This window comes from Copidosoma floridanum, unplaced genomic scaffold (genome assembly GCF_036245765.1).
Source record: "Copidosoma floridanum isolate Cflo_tuat_1 unplaced genomic scaffold, Cflo_Japanese_pri ptg000021l, whole genome shotgun sequence".
NCBI classification, from domain to species: domain Eukaryota; kingdom Metazoa; phylum Arthropoda; class Insecta; order Hymenoptera; family Encyrtidae; genus Copidosoma; species Copidosoma floridanum.
In genome coordinates, this window is record NW_028321898.1 from 23,399,529 (window position 1) to 23,417,014 (window position 17,486).

Below are 17,486 nucleotides of genomic sequence, written 5' to 3' on the forward strand. Positions count from 1 at the left end.
TTAAGAAGTCTTTTAAATTCAGCGCATCGCTGTTTATATATAATAAGATCCTCCAATTCCAGAGAAAATTGATATTTTTTATAAGCAGCACGTCGGAGTCTTTTAGCTCGGTCACATTCACTGTCCCACCAAGGAGCAGGGTTAGTAAATTTGCGCTTGAAACTCATTATTCTTTTTGGAGTACAGCTGGTTACAACATCCGAGATTATTTTAATAAATGAGTTGAATTTCAGGTGAGGTGCTAAGATTTCGTAATCAGAAGAGAGAAAATATAAATATTTTCCCTCTAGCTCATTATCAACCTTGTCCCAATCTGTGCGCATGGAGTGCAATTTAAATGACTTTTTTTTAAAGAATTGTTTATTAATGGAGATATCTATGAAGACAGGGAAGTGATCACTACCCCATGTCTCGTCATTGACTTCAGTGTTAATCTGGTCTCTGATGTTGTGGGAGGAAAAGATTAAATCGAGATTTGATTTGTAATTTCTGCGAACGTCAATGTAGGTAGTTGAGTTGAAGTTGTGCAGAAAGAGGTTTCTAGCTTTGTATGCATTTTCTAGATGAATACCGTTGGCATCAGTACTTGGACAATTCCAAGAAGAATTATGGGCATTAAAGTCACCCAGTAGTATGGTACAGTTGGAGTTGTCGACGTTCTGCACAACTTCCCTCCATTCAACTTGAGACAATGTACAATCAGGTGCCCTGTAACATACTATGAGGCTGATGTTAGGATGTACATTGTTGAGACACAAACCACAAATTTCTACAGAGTAATGCGGAGAGTGGACATCAAATTCTTTAAAGGCTAGGCCCTGTCTTATAAAAATGGCAATACCTCCTCCTCTCGCATAGTCTCGATCTTTTCTGAATATGTTAAATCCAGGAATTTTCCATTCTTGTTCTGCATTTAACCATGATTCGACAATGGTGATAATATCAAAATTTTTTGATGCATTTTTAATCTCAAGAAATTTTGTGCTTAGACTCTGAGCGTTCCAGTAAAGTATTTTAAGACTAGAATTATAGATCGGACTTGCGAGAGTAGGGCTATTCATATTGATTTACGTACAAATATATATTTTTTAGATATGCGATCATTTGGATACGCTTCCAGCTGAGCATGTGGGTACAAGTGATCGTGTATATATTTATACGTTTCAAAATGTGGAGAGTACTTTCAACCGGCAAAATTATAAAAAAATATAAAGAGTATAATTTACATTTTTTAAAGTACATAATTTCATCCTTGCACGCACATGTTAAAAATAATGTTAAGCGATTTAACGAGTTATGATCAGCATCAAAGTTTTGCATTACAACCAGCAGGCTATACATTGAGAGAAGGGCTATCATCTAGCGTGTAAGAACTATCACTCGCATTGTCTTCGGATTCAAAGACAGTATTTGAACAAAGTCTCTTTACATATTTATTTATCCGAGTCTTCAAATTTCGATTTTGGATGAGTTGACTTACCTCACCAAGGTATGTACTTAGCTTGTCAAGATCTTGAGTATGTTTGAGAGCAATTTCTCTCGTTGAGAAGCGAGGTTTTCCATATAATTCTTGCAGGAGATTGGTCATGTCAGTGAAGTTCAGGCCGTATCTGATTTGGTTTTTGTCAATATAGTCCTTGGCTGGTAAGAGTTGAGAGCAAATTTCTTCTACCCCAGATATACCTGGCTTTATTGGAGCATTGCTTGGAGCAGGGAATTTATTGTCTGTTGTATACTCAGTATTTTTTTTTCTTGGTGGCTTGGGTATACTTTCTTCTGATTGAGAAGAGACCGTTAAGGGTCTTTTTGTAGTTTTGAGTGGCAGAGAAACAAATTGGAGTGACATTTTGTCTTGAGTTAGGCTGAGAGAATTTGGAGTGGGCACAGCTGTGACGTTTGGATTGCCTGTTATTTTAGAGTTTGAGGCAACGTTTAAGGTAGGTATCTCCTCGTTATTGCAATGAGTTTCTGGCGAGTACTGAGAAGGAGTGATATTAGAGGTACTCATTATTTCTTCTGACAGGTTGTTATTGCTGGTGTGTCTTGTATGATCATTTTGAGATATTCCTTCAGTGCAGTGTTTAGCCAAGTGGCCCTCATGGGAACAGATGGCACAAGTCATTTTGGAAGATGAAAGGTAGATATTGTATGAAATACCTTCGAATGCAATCTGAATACTTGGCGGGACACTACTTTCTGAATCTGGATGGATATACACTTGCCTTCTAAAGCTTACCCAGTGAGTGAATCCTGGTATATTCAGTCCTGATTTGACGTGTTGTATGCTAGAAACGGTTTTTATTTTCAATTTTTGAAGTTCTGTTTCGATGATTGAATTCGGAATGCACAGCTGAACGTTTGAGATGATTATTCTGACAGACTTGGTGTTTAAAGGTCTCAGTGGTAGAATTGAGTTGCCCACAGTAATCTTGGTTTCCTTTGCTACCAACTCAGAAGCGAGGATTTTGTTGTTTAGATAGAAACAAATTCTGTTTTGGGCAATGCGAGAAAATCCGATGACATTTGCTGGATTAACGACGCTAGCCATAGCGAGGGCGTAATCTCTAATCGGGTGTCCATCAATTGAGTCAACTACGATGGCTTGGTCTCTGGTGGGATATTGGGATCGTTGTAAGATTGAACTAAACATTTGAGAATTTTCTTCGGTAGTAGACATTTTAGGTTATAATGTGTTTGTCCCCGTGATAAGAGGCACAAGCACAAGTAATTCAGAGTAAAAACTCTAGAGCTCCTTCACAGGACCACGTCCCTCAGGGGAGAGATTGCACGCCCCGCTCCGGATGCCCGGAGGCCGCAATGTCGCTGAATTAGCCAGGAACTCGTGAAACGCGTGCAACTCGTATCCCATACGTACGTATACCTCTATATATATATATACACTTGTGCTGCTCAATGGCCAAAGATATAAGGCGTGTGTGTGAATCGACTGCCCCTTTTTGAATTACGAACCAAGTTAGATCGAGACGCAAAACGCAGCTTTGATGTGTTTCAATCGCGTGTCGTACGTGTTCTCACGGCAAACGGAGTCTCAATTAAGAATCAATCAAAGTCGAGGGTGGTTTTGGTCTATGGAATTCGATCGGCGCAATTACCATTAATCAATTGGATCCAGTCTATGCTGGTGCACCCAGGAGCTTCCTGTACCAACGAAAATCGGAATGTATAATTTCCGAAAATCCGGGATCGCGTGGAGCATGCCAGCTTGTACCCCGCGTACGGTCAAGACAAATGGAGTCGGTGGCGGACCAGGATCATGGGGCTTGGTGAACGTATATGTAGATGTACACGGAGCGCTGAGCGAAGCAGGGTCGCTCTTGTGTTTGCTTTTTGGTGGAGAGAAATGGTGGTACGGTGATGGTGTGTATACAGGGTTTCGGTGGCACGTGGAACTACCAGCCAAGGGTCATTAATAAAAGTCGGTGTCATCGTCGTCGACGTCGTTGTATTATGCAGTGTGTCCGTGTAGCCAACCTTCCACCGTTTGCACGGTGGTCCTGTTCGTTATGAGAGATTTCCTTCAACTTTTGAGCGATGGGCGTAGTTGCAGACTTCGTAATTGTTGTTGATCAAAGCCAGGTGTGACATTTATATGAGTTTTTTTTTTGCTGCTCATTAGGCTAATAGACTTGTTGAAGCTTCAATACTCGATACTACTTTTTAACGGGTGCTATTGATATATAGTTGGTGTAATGTATAGGTCCTTGCCACATTATACACGTACACATTGAGAAAGATATGTAGCAGTAAATATGACGATTGGGACGATTTCGGTGAGAGGTGTCATAATAACTTCTCAAAATCACATCATGTAATAACTGATAAAAAGGAAAAGACACACCTGTCCACGAAAAATATAGAAAAAGTCAATTCCACGTACAGTCGTGTAGAATATCAGCAATCAATTATAATCCCCTTGGAATGTCATTCCCTTTTTTTTGGGCTTCAACTTTTATTTTTTACTATCACCAACATACCCTTGGCTTTTCTTGAATACGTCAAATTAAGCATAGAATCAGAGCACAAGATTATAATACACGTATATAATGCACGTTCCTCTCAAAGAGAAACCAGAGAAAACCAGTGCTACTGTCCATATTAACTTTCCTCATCTACTCATGAAGGTGAAAGGGATTGAAATAGATGTGCGCGTACCTCGTAGTACTCCTTATTTTACTTTTTGTCATACAATTGTCAATTGCTCCGTTGCAATCTTCCCAAATTCACTTTGTATTTATTCAACTAGCATTACAGTGTTTAGAAATCGTGCGTACTCCACATTCCTATATAAGGGTGCACCATTGAAAAATCGACAAAAGGAAAAAACAAGCCAAAAGCTCCCTCAACTTTGAAAGCACGTAGGCCCCAGTGGCAGTGGTTACCTCCTTCAAAGGACGTGCACTATACCTCGAAAAAAAGGGTTCTTTATCCCATTCCCGCATCCAAAAACTTCCAAATCATCCGTGCAAAAATTTTTCGCACGAATAATCCCCTTCGGCCCGTCATAATCCTTGGCTCTTACCCCATCTCCTCCTCGCTTCCGAGAGCTAATCTGCGAAAGCGCGAGCCGTCGCATTAAAGAGATATAGAAGCTGCGGGTAAAAGGTGAGGTTTCGAGCTCGCTTTCCGAGGGTCTCCTTCCCTCCCTTGGCGCGTCGGGGAAAAAGTCTACTTTTTCACTTTGCAACTATCGCCCTCAAAGCAGATGAGCGGAATTCTATTCGAGGAGAGCTCGAGAGAGCTGGGTGTGCGGTCACCCGAGCACTCAGTGAATTTCAGTAATGAGAATAAAATTTAAAAAAAAAAAAAAAAAGAAAAAGAAAAAAAATGTCCAAAAAGCACCACAATGGCATTTGCAATTCCGTCTGGGCAATTAAAAATGTCTGCACGCAACGTAAAGCCCTGCAAGCTTTGAGCCTATGCTCCTTTTCCCCCATTTTTTTTTTTTTTTTTTTTTTTTTTCGCTAACGTTTACGTCCACTAGCTTTTTCTTCTGCCACATACCTACCTACGTCTCTTTTTCCCTTTGCCATGTATATATGTGTAACCCTCACCGCTATTGCTACCACCGCTACTGGCCATTTGCGCGCCCTTTGTTCTTTGCCTCTCACTACCCTCGGCATTACGCTCTCCTCGTGTATATACCACACAAGACAGAGAAAGGGAAAGAGTGGTCCTGGGTCTGCTGACAGTCTCGTTATTTATTCTTTCGCTTCTTCACCACATAAATTTTAGCCAAGCTCCGCATATACACCCACAAATGTATATGTGAGGCATCTTCTTCAAACCTCCCCTTCCCCTCCACGTGGCTTTTTTGACCTTTTTTTTGTTAGCGCAATTAGTCGTAGCTAACGCCGGAGAGAACGTTATTTGGTTTTTCCTTGACTAATCGAAGTAAGACGTTGACCCTTTTCCCCCCTACGATTTTTATCGGTCGCGCATAAAGTCGCGCGCGTGGCCGAATACCAAGTTGCTCCTTGATCTGTTGGCCTACATCGATCCAAGATGTATCAATACGGAGAATATGGTAACAGGAGCGGGATGGTAATTAAATTATACTTTGAAAAGAGCTCGGATTTAAATGGAATTCCTATATTTAGTGGTAAACAAGGTATTGTTCGTTTACAGATGACCTCGTGATCTGGAGTATGGGGATGGGAGTTCCAAGAATTCGATTTCCTTCTCTCTCGCTGTCCCATGTTGTTCAAGTTGTTTTATTGGGACTGTCTGGTACTTGACGGGGTGTATTGCTGTGTGTGTCGGAGTTTCGTTTGAATATACAGGTCACATCGCTCGGTTTCTGACTTGATGGGTTTGGGCTTGGAAAAGGCATTGTATAATTTTGTCGGGACATTGAAATTTATTAATATTAAAATATTCTTTGTGTAGAAAATTTGTTTCAGTTAGAGTTTTATCTTTTTCGTGAAATTACCATTAAATGCAACAAACTTGACAAATAGTTTCTTATCTAAAATCAATGTTGTCTTATTTCAAGGGGATTATTTTTTTCGGCTAAGAAATCATCAGGTGTGTACTTCCTAGCTGATTGAAACTTTTATTCGCTTCTACGTTTTCAAAATCAATACCACGATCGTTTTATTATCTTCAATCTTCGATTCCAGTAGTAGAAAGAGCAAAAAATGTCATTTTATCAATGTTTAAAGGTATCAAGCTTTTTCTCGAGAAAAAAAAAACCATAATTTTTGTCATTGAAATTGACAAAAGGGAAAATGAAACATTTTTCAACCCCCTCGTTATAACCGTTTACGTAGACCATAAATTAAGCTCTTTTTATTGTCAGGGTTGAGAAATCGTGTAATTTCATTTCAAAAATTGCTTGACCTTCAAGGGACTTTGGTATCATAATGTCCCTCATCTTTTGATCATTTGTAGTATAACAAAAAATCGTACTTGAGACCTATTCTATTGTCGATAAAACTTGACTCTACAATTAAAAATAAACAACCCCCGCGCACTGGCTTTATATAAATCACGGACTCGAGAACCAAAAACGAACCATCAAACGCACACATCCTTTCTTCCAACGTTCCCTTGTGTTCTTCAACCACACACGGCATGTACGCACGCATGCGTCAAGAGCCATTTATACTCGTCGTCCCAATGCCACTCCTCGCGCTCATTCATCTGTTATTCGCCTTTTCTTTCGTCGCATATTTCGCACACATTGATATCGTTGCCTCGATTTTTATACTTACACCCCCGCTCCTATCTCGCTTTCAATTTGTCTCCTCTCTCGCGCTCGTTAGACGCGACCATTCATCATCCTCCCGGGCCTCTTTTGTGTACTATGGGATCTTCACTGCTTTCCTGTTTTTCCATCTGACGCGATTGATCCTCCGACATTCCAGCCTCGATTTCGTATCGCATCTATATATTTTTAAAGCCTGTACAACTGTTTTTATCTAGTTTATAACGCGCTAGTGCCAAAAACGAAATAAATCCGACGAAAAGCAAACAAATTGTATTCCCAAATGCGTACTCACTGGGGCGACTTGATGAAAAATAACAAATATCAAGCGCCACGAGGGAACGTTAAATCCTCCCTGGTTGTATCCATGACGTGAAACTTTTCTGCACAACGAAGGCCCCTGCTGACGCTGTGCTTCAAATATATTGTATAATACACAAAACTAAATATTAATTCGCGCGCTCTCGCGTCGCACACACATCTACATAAACGTAGGTATATACGGTACGCCATCGCGGTAATTTATGCGATGTTTTATAATTCGATTATTCAGCACGAAGAATTCGCGGATAAACCGGAGCTAGCCCGAGCTGACGAGGCCGGGGGGGTTGTCGAAAAAAGGCACTTGACACACGTGCGCAGCTCGAAATCTCTTTCTCTCTCTCTGTCGACCAATGTAAACCCCTGGTCTGTTTGCGTATAGCCTATAGAGGAGAGTCATCCAGGGACGATCAAAAAGTCGTCGAGGGAAGATATATCAAAAGCCGCACAAAAAGGGGGGATGGGAGGTAAATACCAGTTGATTAACAATAAATGCACTTTGCGCGCGCAACGCGATGGATGGGCGAACGAGGGGCGTGTGCATTGAGAGCACGTGCAGTGAAACGTCATCATGTAAATTTTAATTTTCCGCTTGATCTGGATTTCCGGGCCGGGGGCTTAACGAGTGTCAAAAACACCGGGAACTCTGCTCTCTCTCTCTATTGTTTCGGTGAGCGTACCAAGAGTGGGTTTGTGCGTGTACGTGCTGGTGCAGAGAGTAGCCTTGATTGTCATACCATGAAATTTTGTTAATTGAAGACGAAATTACACGAGTTGTGTGTGTGTGTTGCGATGTTTTATTAATGGGCGCACTGTGCAATCGTGTGGAAAGTTTTTTTTTTTTTTTTTTCATGATCGATCAGTGCTCCGAGGGCTCCCTTGATTTAATATTCACAGTTGTGGACCGTGATTAGTTTGAAATATTTATTTCGCCACGTAAACGTTCGCAGAGTCGCTCGAACGTATACATTTTTTTTATCAACGTAACCAAGCCGATACTTGTTCTCAGTATAAGTGGCATGATGACATTTTCATCAGCAAAAGAATTACTTTTATTTTTCGATTGACTAATATTATTTCAAACTACTCGCACATTTTACGTAGACAAAAAAAATTTGGCAATAGACGCCCCTTCGAACGATATTCTAAGGACTCAAACTATTACTTGTATAGTCACTTCTCGATTTATTCCAAAAAATTGTTTTCTCTTTACATGGAATCGACAATAGTACGTAACAGGTTGAATGATATAATTCTATAAATATCATAAAATCAATACAATATCTTTGGTCTGAAAACAATGTCGTCATTCTTTATATTCTTTGTCAGGAATTATGGGATCCCATTCAAATAAAAAAAAATGGTTAAACGTAAGTTGTATCAGAATTGACGAGCTCACAGTAAAGAAAAACCAATGTCAAGCTTTATTGCGTCAAAAAGTCATGAGAACTGTTAATTAACATTTTATTCCTTTGATACCCCAGATCATCGATTGTGTTGAAATCGTAAAAAAGATTAAAATTGTGATTGGATACGAATTTTCGATAGATCTTCCAACCAAGAGTTGGACAAATATCAATTTACCTTCGACTACCTTCCACACCCGCATATCACTTTAACGAGTATCGTCGGGCAATCGATAAGTATCTCCATCCTCTCTCGAATCAACATATTATGTCCCCTTGGCTTGTCGCTCGTTTCCGGTCTGTCCTTCATCCACTCCATATAGCATCAGTAACGTGGGCTCTTTTACATCGGAAGCCTCTTGCTCGTGAACTGCATTGTGCTCCACGCGATTACGTACACAGACTACCAAGTTGACACCACTCTCGCATCACGCATACGCCGGTTTTAGTTTTCTTTTGCACAGTATAGATTTTCTTTTCAGGAGCAAAGGTGTCGAAGGGTTATGGAGCAGTGTGGTGTGGACAATTTTGGAGCTTCCGACTTGTAATAAAACTTTGATCGATGCGGTAACAAAATATAATTCGTGTTCGCCAGTTTACTCTTATTATTGTCGAAAATCTCCTCGGGCAGATTATTATTTTTATTTCAAATTGGCGAGTACGAGCAAACCATAAACTGAAAACATTTACACATTTCAGCCAAATAATCGAAGCCTGGGTAAATGCAGTATATGTATACACGTGGATAACATTGATAATCCGATTGACGCCAAGTGGAAAAAAAATCTTTATAAAACTCACGCAACGAATTGGCGTTGAACACTGTGGTGCATGGAGAATCAAAGTATCAAAAGAGCCATTAATTGGAGAAGCGATTAAACGAGGTTGGTACTTTCCGTACTCGAAAGAGAAACCCTTCAATGTGAGGAATCATTCATCGCTTCGGGTACTCTCTTGGGCCAATCAGCGTGGTGATAAAAAATAATTATCAGTACTTTTAACGACGATTTTCAATTAATTAGAAATAATTATTGTTTTTTTTTTTTCAAAGTAAATTTCCGCGTACAATGAAACAAGTGTCCCCACAACAATAAATGAAATTTATTATCTGATGTATATAAAAGCTCGACAAAGGTACGGCAAGACCTTACAAGAGCCGAGAGAACCTAAACAAAATTCGCTCCACTCCAGTGAACAGCCTTAAATGCATACACATCAATCGCCATCCCTCCGAGTAATCTCAAAGCCGAGCTTTGTTAATAAGTCGAGGCGTGCGGGAATTCAGCTAAATTGGCTTAACCGTCGTGTCTCGGCTTCCCCAAACGCGGGAGAGCGGCTTTAATCTCTCGCGGCGTCAAGAAGAGACGCCCGGTCGCGAGTGGGCGTGCAATATAGACACGAGCCCTCGTAAAGTCGCGATTTTATTTGCCTATAGTCGCGTCTTTTCGATGCTCTGACGGGGCTTCACCACAGCCTCGCGACTTTGGGAGCGTGGTATCGAGACGAAGGTGAGGGTAAAGAGCTTTCGGGAGGAGGTTTTTTGGGGAGGGGGCGAGGATGAAAAATCGTGGGAGTTTTGGGTGATTAAGTGTATTGCGAAAGATGGGGTGTTTTGAGAAAAATTCGAGCAGAGCATCATCGACCCTATGAACAACATTGACGGCATTATGCAGTGTTAGCTTCTGGAATGTCTATCTCGTAGATATACCAAAATTCCCGCTTTTGCTTTTGAATTTTCAAAATTTCATCCGTTTTCCAACTATTTTGGAAAGTACAGATCCACCGGAAATCCAGGCATTTTTGAAGAACCTAATGAACACGAATGCCCACTGAATTACGTAACAATTCTCTCGCTCCATTGTTTCCGGTTCTGATGATTAATTCACGTGGCATTTTGTATTTTACCATGGGTTGTGCTGGTTCAAAAAGTTCTGGAAATAACTTATTGACTTACTTTGAAGAAAAAAAAAAAAAAACTTTTCGATACAAATAGAACGAAGCTGGAAGACAATTTTCATAAACATGCCAGTGAAAAAAAATTGTTTTCTTTACGAAGCAAAAGCTTGTTTGATCCTCTTTGTGTCCTTAGTGTCTCTGCATACAAGAGTTGAATAAACATGTCATCAATTCTTCTTCAGAAAGAATAAAAAAAAAAGCCAAGTGATTAACCAAATGAGCGACACGGCCTCGTCTCCATATCTTGTCACTGAGGAAAAAAAAGAATGTTGCAAAATTAATGAACCCTATCCGGTCGCGTGTGAAATAAGGTAGTGTAGATACGCAACTACAAGCTAGTTCCGACGGAAGACTAATACCTAAGGGGTATAGAGAACACGTTGGACAAACAGCAGGAGCTACTGCTTATTCGTTCTATACACGCACATCGTGAATGTGCATACTAGTGGGACTTGGTCCCTCTGCGCACTTTGTCCGCCAATCCTCGTACATACGACTAGGGTTATACTTAGCGTGAAATTTTTTTTCGAATTATTTTTAAATTTTCGTTGTTGGCTCTGCATGATAAAAATTTTTCAGCCCTACGCAGCCAATTTGAATCCACTCCTGATGTTTGATACTTGATCAGAATTAATATTTTTGAAATAATAAATTTTTCAGATCCAGATGGAATTGAATTTTTTTTAACAAAACAAACGTCTGTAAATATTTTTTTTCTCCCACCAACTAAAATTGATAAAATGATCCGAGACTGATACCTATAGTTGCACTTTTTTGATTAATCTCGCATATGTAAATCCTACTAGATTATAATTATATTAGATGGTATAAAAATATGTTGAGGTACATTTGTACTCAGTTTATCATGGTAAAAACGGATTATGCTCGTTTAAACCCTCAGTATAGTCATTTTATAAGGAATTACTTTTTGTAGTTGTAAATTTTATTTCAAACTCTCGAAACGAAAGTCTTGGAATAATTGAATTTCTGGAAAAATTCATCGTTAAATTAACGTTTGCAAAATTCGTTGTACAAAATTTTCTGCTCGTGTATTTTTACGTTATGTAAATGAGACTCCGTAGTTACCAGTTACCAATGTTAATTAAAAGAAATTCCGTTTTTATTTTTTTTTCTTACAAACAGCTCTATGTATGCTTAAAAAATAAAACAAGCACGGTTGTTATTATCAATTTTAATTACACTGCACAATTTTTGAGTTTTTTTCTTCTGTAATTTGTTATTTCTACGACAAAAAAGGCCATTTGGTACAGCAAACGTAATTATACACAGTGCAGTCAAAGCGATAGCAAAGTGCAACTCACCATGTGTTATTTCTCGACTGCCACTCCATTCGGGAAAAAAGTTAGGGTTCCTCAAAACTTTTTTAACCAAGACAAAAAACTTAAAAACGCAGTTCAAGGATCGACGAAAAAATCCTACAACCCGCATCCATCGTCCAGTCGACGGTGTCAGATTGTTCGAACTTTCAGCGACTTTGCCGATGAACCACTTTAGTACAAATGCACGTAACCCACATCCAAATTCGAAATGCAGATTCCAACCATCGTATGGATGTGTACACACAACAGGAGTTAAGAGCAAAGTTGGAAGTTTCGCCGGTGCACTTACGTTTGCCAATTCATTGCTCGGAATCATTTGGCCCCGGGTGGTAATTGTTGCTCGCGTCTCTCGTGCAGTCGAGACTTTCTGGACATTTGCACGAAACGTGGCCCAACAACGCTACTTGGGAAGGCGAATGTGATACCCTCTCGTGTAGTAGAAGATAAAAAAAGGATTCAAATGCGCTTACGTTTAATTAACTTTTATTGTTGTTGCGCAATCTTCTGGCATAGCTCTGCCGTTGTTGTCTCGTACACGTTCATTTACAAGGTATTGAAAATCTACGTCCACGGCGTTTGTTCAGTTGCTATACACGTGTCTTTCATTTGTTCTCGGTACCGCTTGGTTCTGCCGACCTAACAAAACTGCTTTGATCATTCCGACAACGGACTTGATTGAATTTCACCTTCGTTGCAATTTGATGCAGCACATCCGGACGATGAATTCATCCTCCGCCAGTACAGTTAGAAAGCATATTAATCACGTTGGTAATAATCTCGGAAGCCAATAAAATACACGTGGAGAGAGACGGGTAGGGACACGCATGTACTCGGAGCATCGAAATCAGGGGTGTGCGCTGGTGGATCCGCAAAAGTTTCGACAGGTGTTGCACGCACACACACACACGCGCGCGTATAATATCAATTGTACGTAATTTAAATGCGTGACGCAGCTTCCAACATTGATATGAACTCGTTGCACATCGTCGCCCGTCAAATCTACTGTGCCCACGTATACCCCTTGACGCGTTGACGACGAGTTACGCGGAGATTACCAACATAATTAAATTAACCCCCCCCCCCGGCAAGTGTCGGGGTTAGCTTTGATCTTTGAAAGGCCTGTTCATCAACTGCACGTAAAAACTGAGTAAAGAGTAAAATTATTTTTCCATTACCCTATATCTCCTTTTTTCTCTTATACTATGCAGTTTCTGCCACAAATGTATTTTTGATCGCGTATCGTATTACACGCATTAGTTGTAGTCGGAGTACTCACTAACTATAGGTAACTTGAGAGTCGATAATTCAATACAGTCGGATATGAGAATATCGATCATGACCACGAGGTGTGTGTGTGTGTGTGTGAGTCACGTAGTGTAGTTTAGATGCGAGAGGGTGTACGATCAATTCCAGGACCATAAGGTGCACAACGCAAACTTTAACTTAGTTTCGTAACTCGCGTCATGAGTGATGTTGGTGCGCGCGACTCTTCGACTCTCGTAATTGATATCTTTAGGCTACTTGGGACTTACGAGTGACGGCCCAAAACCTACCCCATTTCGATATTTGGTTGGGTTGGTCTCATTGAGATTTTTGCATATATTATATGTATATGTATTCCGATGCCAATGCAATTTAAAACAGTGGACAAACAATTCGTAAAAGATACGAATGAGAGAACGTGAGGTAACTGGCGGGGAAAAGGATGCAATTCGATTACACCTTTCGTGAACAAATGGCAAGGGTTTATTGGCAAGCTCATCATTAGTACAAACGGTAAAAGTACCTTAAGATGACACACTATGTACCTACCGTACCTTTGTTATCCACAGCATAATTGCTTAGACGAGGATGTGAGGGAAGCATTGATTTGGCGAAGCACATTGAAAATCTTTGAGCTGGAAAAAATGGCCAAGCCGAACGGCATCTGCTACATGAAGTGTTAAGTAACGACGCAATATAGAGAGAGACTTTTTCTATACGGACATGAGGAAACCGCAGAGTGTCTTGGGTGGATGAAAAGTGCAAAAAAATGTCGATGAGCCAATATTAATGAGAAAGTCAACGCCATCGATGCCATTATCTAAGGGCGTGTCGAGGCGTTTACAAAGCCGTTTAACCAAAACTAGGTAGATTGGCGTCAAACTGCAGTACACAAGTTAACATACAATCGTAAGATTTATATAATACGCACGACCTTAACTTCTAGCACGTATATGTATGAAGTACAGTCGTTGTTGAACGAGGCAAGTACAAGCGACGTACAAGTCTTCCTCGTGGAGGTTCATTCATCCTCGGGGCCTCCTCTTCACCCTCGTCATTTTCGCCAAGCGAGAGGCCAGAGAAAGAGAAGGAGGAGTGGCGGTTAGCTCCGGTGGTCCGACGGTGCTAAATTGCGCTAAATGGCGAGCGCGTTATCGCGCTCCTCTAATACGCATAATACGAGAGAGCACGCCAAGCTATGTATACGGTATGGTCGCTACTACACTCCCGTGCCCTGGTACACATGCGTGTGTAATAATGCACTCGAGCCTCCCTCCCTACATATATATGTATCATGACGCCCTCGACGAGGCTGTGCGCGTAATAATCGTATTTATAGGCGCGTTGTACGGGTATAGTATGGTGTCGAGAGAGCTGCTCCCTGTGCTCTGGCTCTCTCGTATACAGTGCGCCAGCGAGACGTTTCAATGTATTCATGTATGTAGGTGCGTCGGATGTCTGAAGAGGAGGAAAGAGCGAGCTTGCGGGTACGTTGACATTGCCACGGATCGTCTAGCCTCGATTGCCATCACTGATATACGCTGTTTCTTTCTTTCTTTTTTTTTTTTTTTTTTTTTTTTTTCCTCGAGGAGTCTCGTGATGTTCGACTCGGGAGTTGTTTTTGCTGGTTTTTGGACGTTTTCTCGTTGGTTTAGTTATTGTTTTTTTTTTTGGTGCACCATTTTTTCAAAATTAACTCTACGCCAGTTTCTTGTTTCACATTGTACCTTATTTAGAAAATGGCCATAGTCTATACGGATAAAAAGATTCCCCTATGAATTATGAATTTCACTGAAAGTTAACTCCACATGCCATGTACGTCTCGGTTTAATTGATGAATCGATTGATGAATCTGTCGAGTGAATGGTTCGATACTGTAACCCCCGTAATTTCATCGAGTAAAAAGCCTGTTAAAAAAAAAAAAAAAAAAAAAGAAAAATCGCAATTCCACAAAGAAGCTGTTCTCCCTTTCACGGATAAAAATCCAAATAAAACGCCCATCCCATCGAGATGTACACATTCGATTTTCCCTCCCGGCAAATAAAATCAAATCGCGATATCTTTCGTACGGCAAGATGTACACAGAAGCCCGATTCCCCGCAAAGGAAGGGCCATTAGCCACGGAATGGGGGACGGAGAGGCCCAACCGATTGCAAACCTATATAACTAATAATAGGACCACCTTCGTAGTAAACTTATCTGATTGCCATGAAAAAGTCGAGGAGAAGAAGAGTCGTCCGCATCGCGATCCCCCTCATATTTGTGGTCTTGGCTACTATACACCAGTGCTCACCGTGCATGTATCTATATTCAGAAGGACGAGACGAAAAAAGATGGAAAGAGATATAGTCTGCGCCACCAAAGGGACACCCAGAGCCGTACATATACATCGCACAGAAGGGGGGCGGGGCGGCGAAGGCACAGGAGAAGAAACTGATAATGATAGGAGAGACAGAGAGAAATTGGCTATGTACTCTCGCGTACGAGCGATCAAAGGATATATATCTCGGGCGGGCGGTGAGCTCATCGGCTCTTCCTTCCTGTCCGTGCGTGTGGGCACTATACTCCGTTTGAGACGAGTGCGAGGAAGACGTGGATGCTATATTGGCTACTCCTTCCTTTTTTTTCTTCTTTCCCATACAGTCTAGGAACACCACCAGCAGCCAGTCCCTACTTTTCATCCTCTCTCTCTTTTGCGCGTTTCCTGTATCCCTTGCCGTGTTTCTCCATCTTCCCCTTCGTGGTGCACGAAATGTGTGAAAAGACATACGAGAGAATAGCTTTATTGTAACTACTAGGTAAAACTATGCTTGACCCGTACGAGTTGAAATAATGTGTACACGTGGTAAATAAAGTAAAACAATCTGCGAAAAGATTGAAAGCTAGCGACAGATCGGTATGTTGATTGATCCAGAGAGACCGTAGAAAGTGATAAAAAAAGGACTTTTGATACAATTTACATAAAATAAGCAAGTACTACAATCAGAGATCTATAACTTCGTTAAAAGTGAGAGTGTAAAAAGTACATTCGAGCATAGGTATCCTTTGATTGCCCCATTGTCACCACAAATCAATGCTCGAGAAAATACTATCTATTGGTATATTCCAGTCAAGTTTGTTCCAAATGAAGGTGGCCATCGGACACTCTGATATTTTCACACAACTGTTTCGATGCGATGCGAGATGAATCGTATAGGTGTATTTCTTCTCTCTCTCTCTCTGCCTCGTGAGTACAGCATTTTGGCTTGGGCAAAGGGGGTTTGAAAAAGCATCCAGTTTAGTGGGGTACGCATCACTGGATTTTGAAAAGCGTGTGAGCATCATTATGCACATTCGTATAAAGAAGAGGAGGAGGGTCATGCTTTAGCACTTATCCTCGCGTGCAGCCGAGGCGCGTTGTTCTATACGGTCGCGGTGCGTGCGGCTTCGATATTGCCGATCGCGCATCTCTTGCTTTTGGACGATGTATAACGTACAAGGGCTTACAGGAGCAATTTCAGGGGAAGGGGCTCGAGATGGAAAAAAACTTTTCGAGCATAATGGGAGGGAAAAAGATAAAAGGGAGGTAGAAAAAAAGAGAGAGAGAGAGAGCAGTGCTTGTACTCACTTTGTGCGTCGCAGGTTGGTCCTTCCCGAGGAGAGAGACGAATCGATGCCCCGGGGATCCTTTCTGAAACAGGAAACGAGCGTTTTTGAGTGGGGAACGGTTACGTGGGGACGGAGCATGCAGGGGAAGGCTCCCTTTCTTTTCTTTGATTGGTTAGCATAAGAGTGTGGTCTTTCAAAATTTTTCTAATGGTGGATTTCATGTTTCCTCCCCACATCGATGACACAGTTCGAAGCATCGTGTAATTAGTTGTTGCGATGAGTTACATTGAATGAACCATCGGTTGCAAAGGTAAATTGCACGATATGCGTCATGCGTTTATTCACTTTTTTTCTGTTAAAACGTATGGAACTTTGAAACTTTTCATAACATTATGATTACTTTAATGATACACATGTGGTTAAATTACCAATGTATACGCACGTGGGTTACACTACACCTATAATCGTAGGCATGGGGGGGGGGGTAGGAAAAAACGTATGGTACAAAGAGTAGAGTGAAAAGAAAGAAAGAAAAAAAAAAAAAAAAAAAAAAACCGTCGACAGTAACAATAATAACGTGAGCGCGAACGTGGTTATTCGCAAATTACCAGTCGTTACGCCGGAAAACGATCCCCCTGCCATTTCTTCCTCCCGTCCCTTTTTTTCATTGTACGTCATATTGCGCTTCCATGTATTTACTGAAAAATGCAGAAACGCAACATGTACTCGGGGATTTTGGCCAAAACTGTCGAACGAACAAAATTACACCGCGAATTCGATAATTTCCTTTATTTTTTGTTTCATTATCATGCACGGTCGTGGCGTATACAGGTCTTTTGACAAGTACATAAAGCGAGTATCGCACGGATAAAATTATACCAGGAG

At 41.0% G+C, this 17,486-nt stretch overlaps 1 protein-coding gene across 1 annotated transcript in view; it reads right to left on the reverse strand.

Moving 5' to 3' along the window:
• The window catches only part of Con (leucine rich repeat protein connectin), a 193,673-nt gene extending 177,011 nt beyond the window's left edge, over nt 1-16,662 (reverse strand). Inside the window, exon 1 of the mRNA XM_023390008.2 lies at nt 16,621-16,662. The gene's annotated coding sequence lies outside the window, so the exon portion shown is untranslated. The remainder of the gene's footprint in view (nt 1-16,620) is intronic.
• Nucleotides 16,663-17,486: the final 824 nt, after the last annotated feature.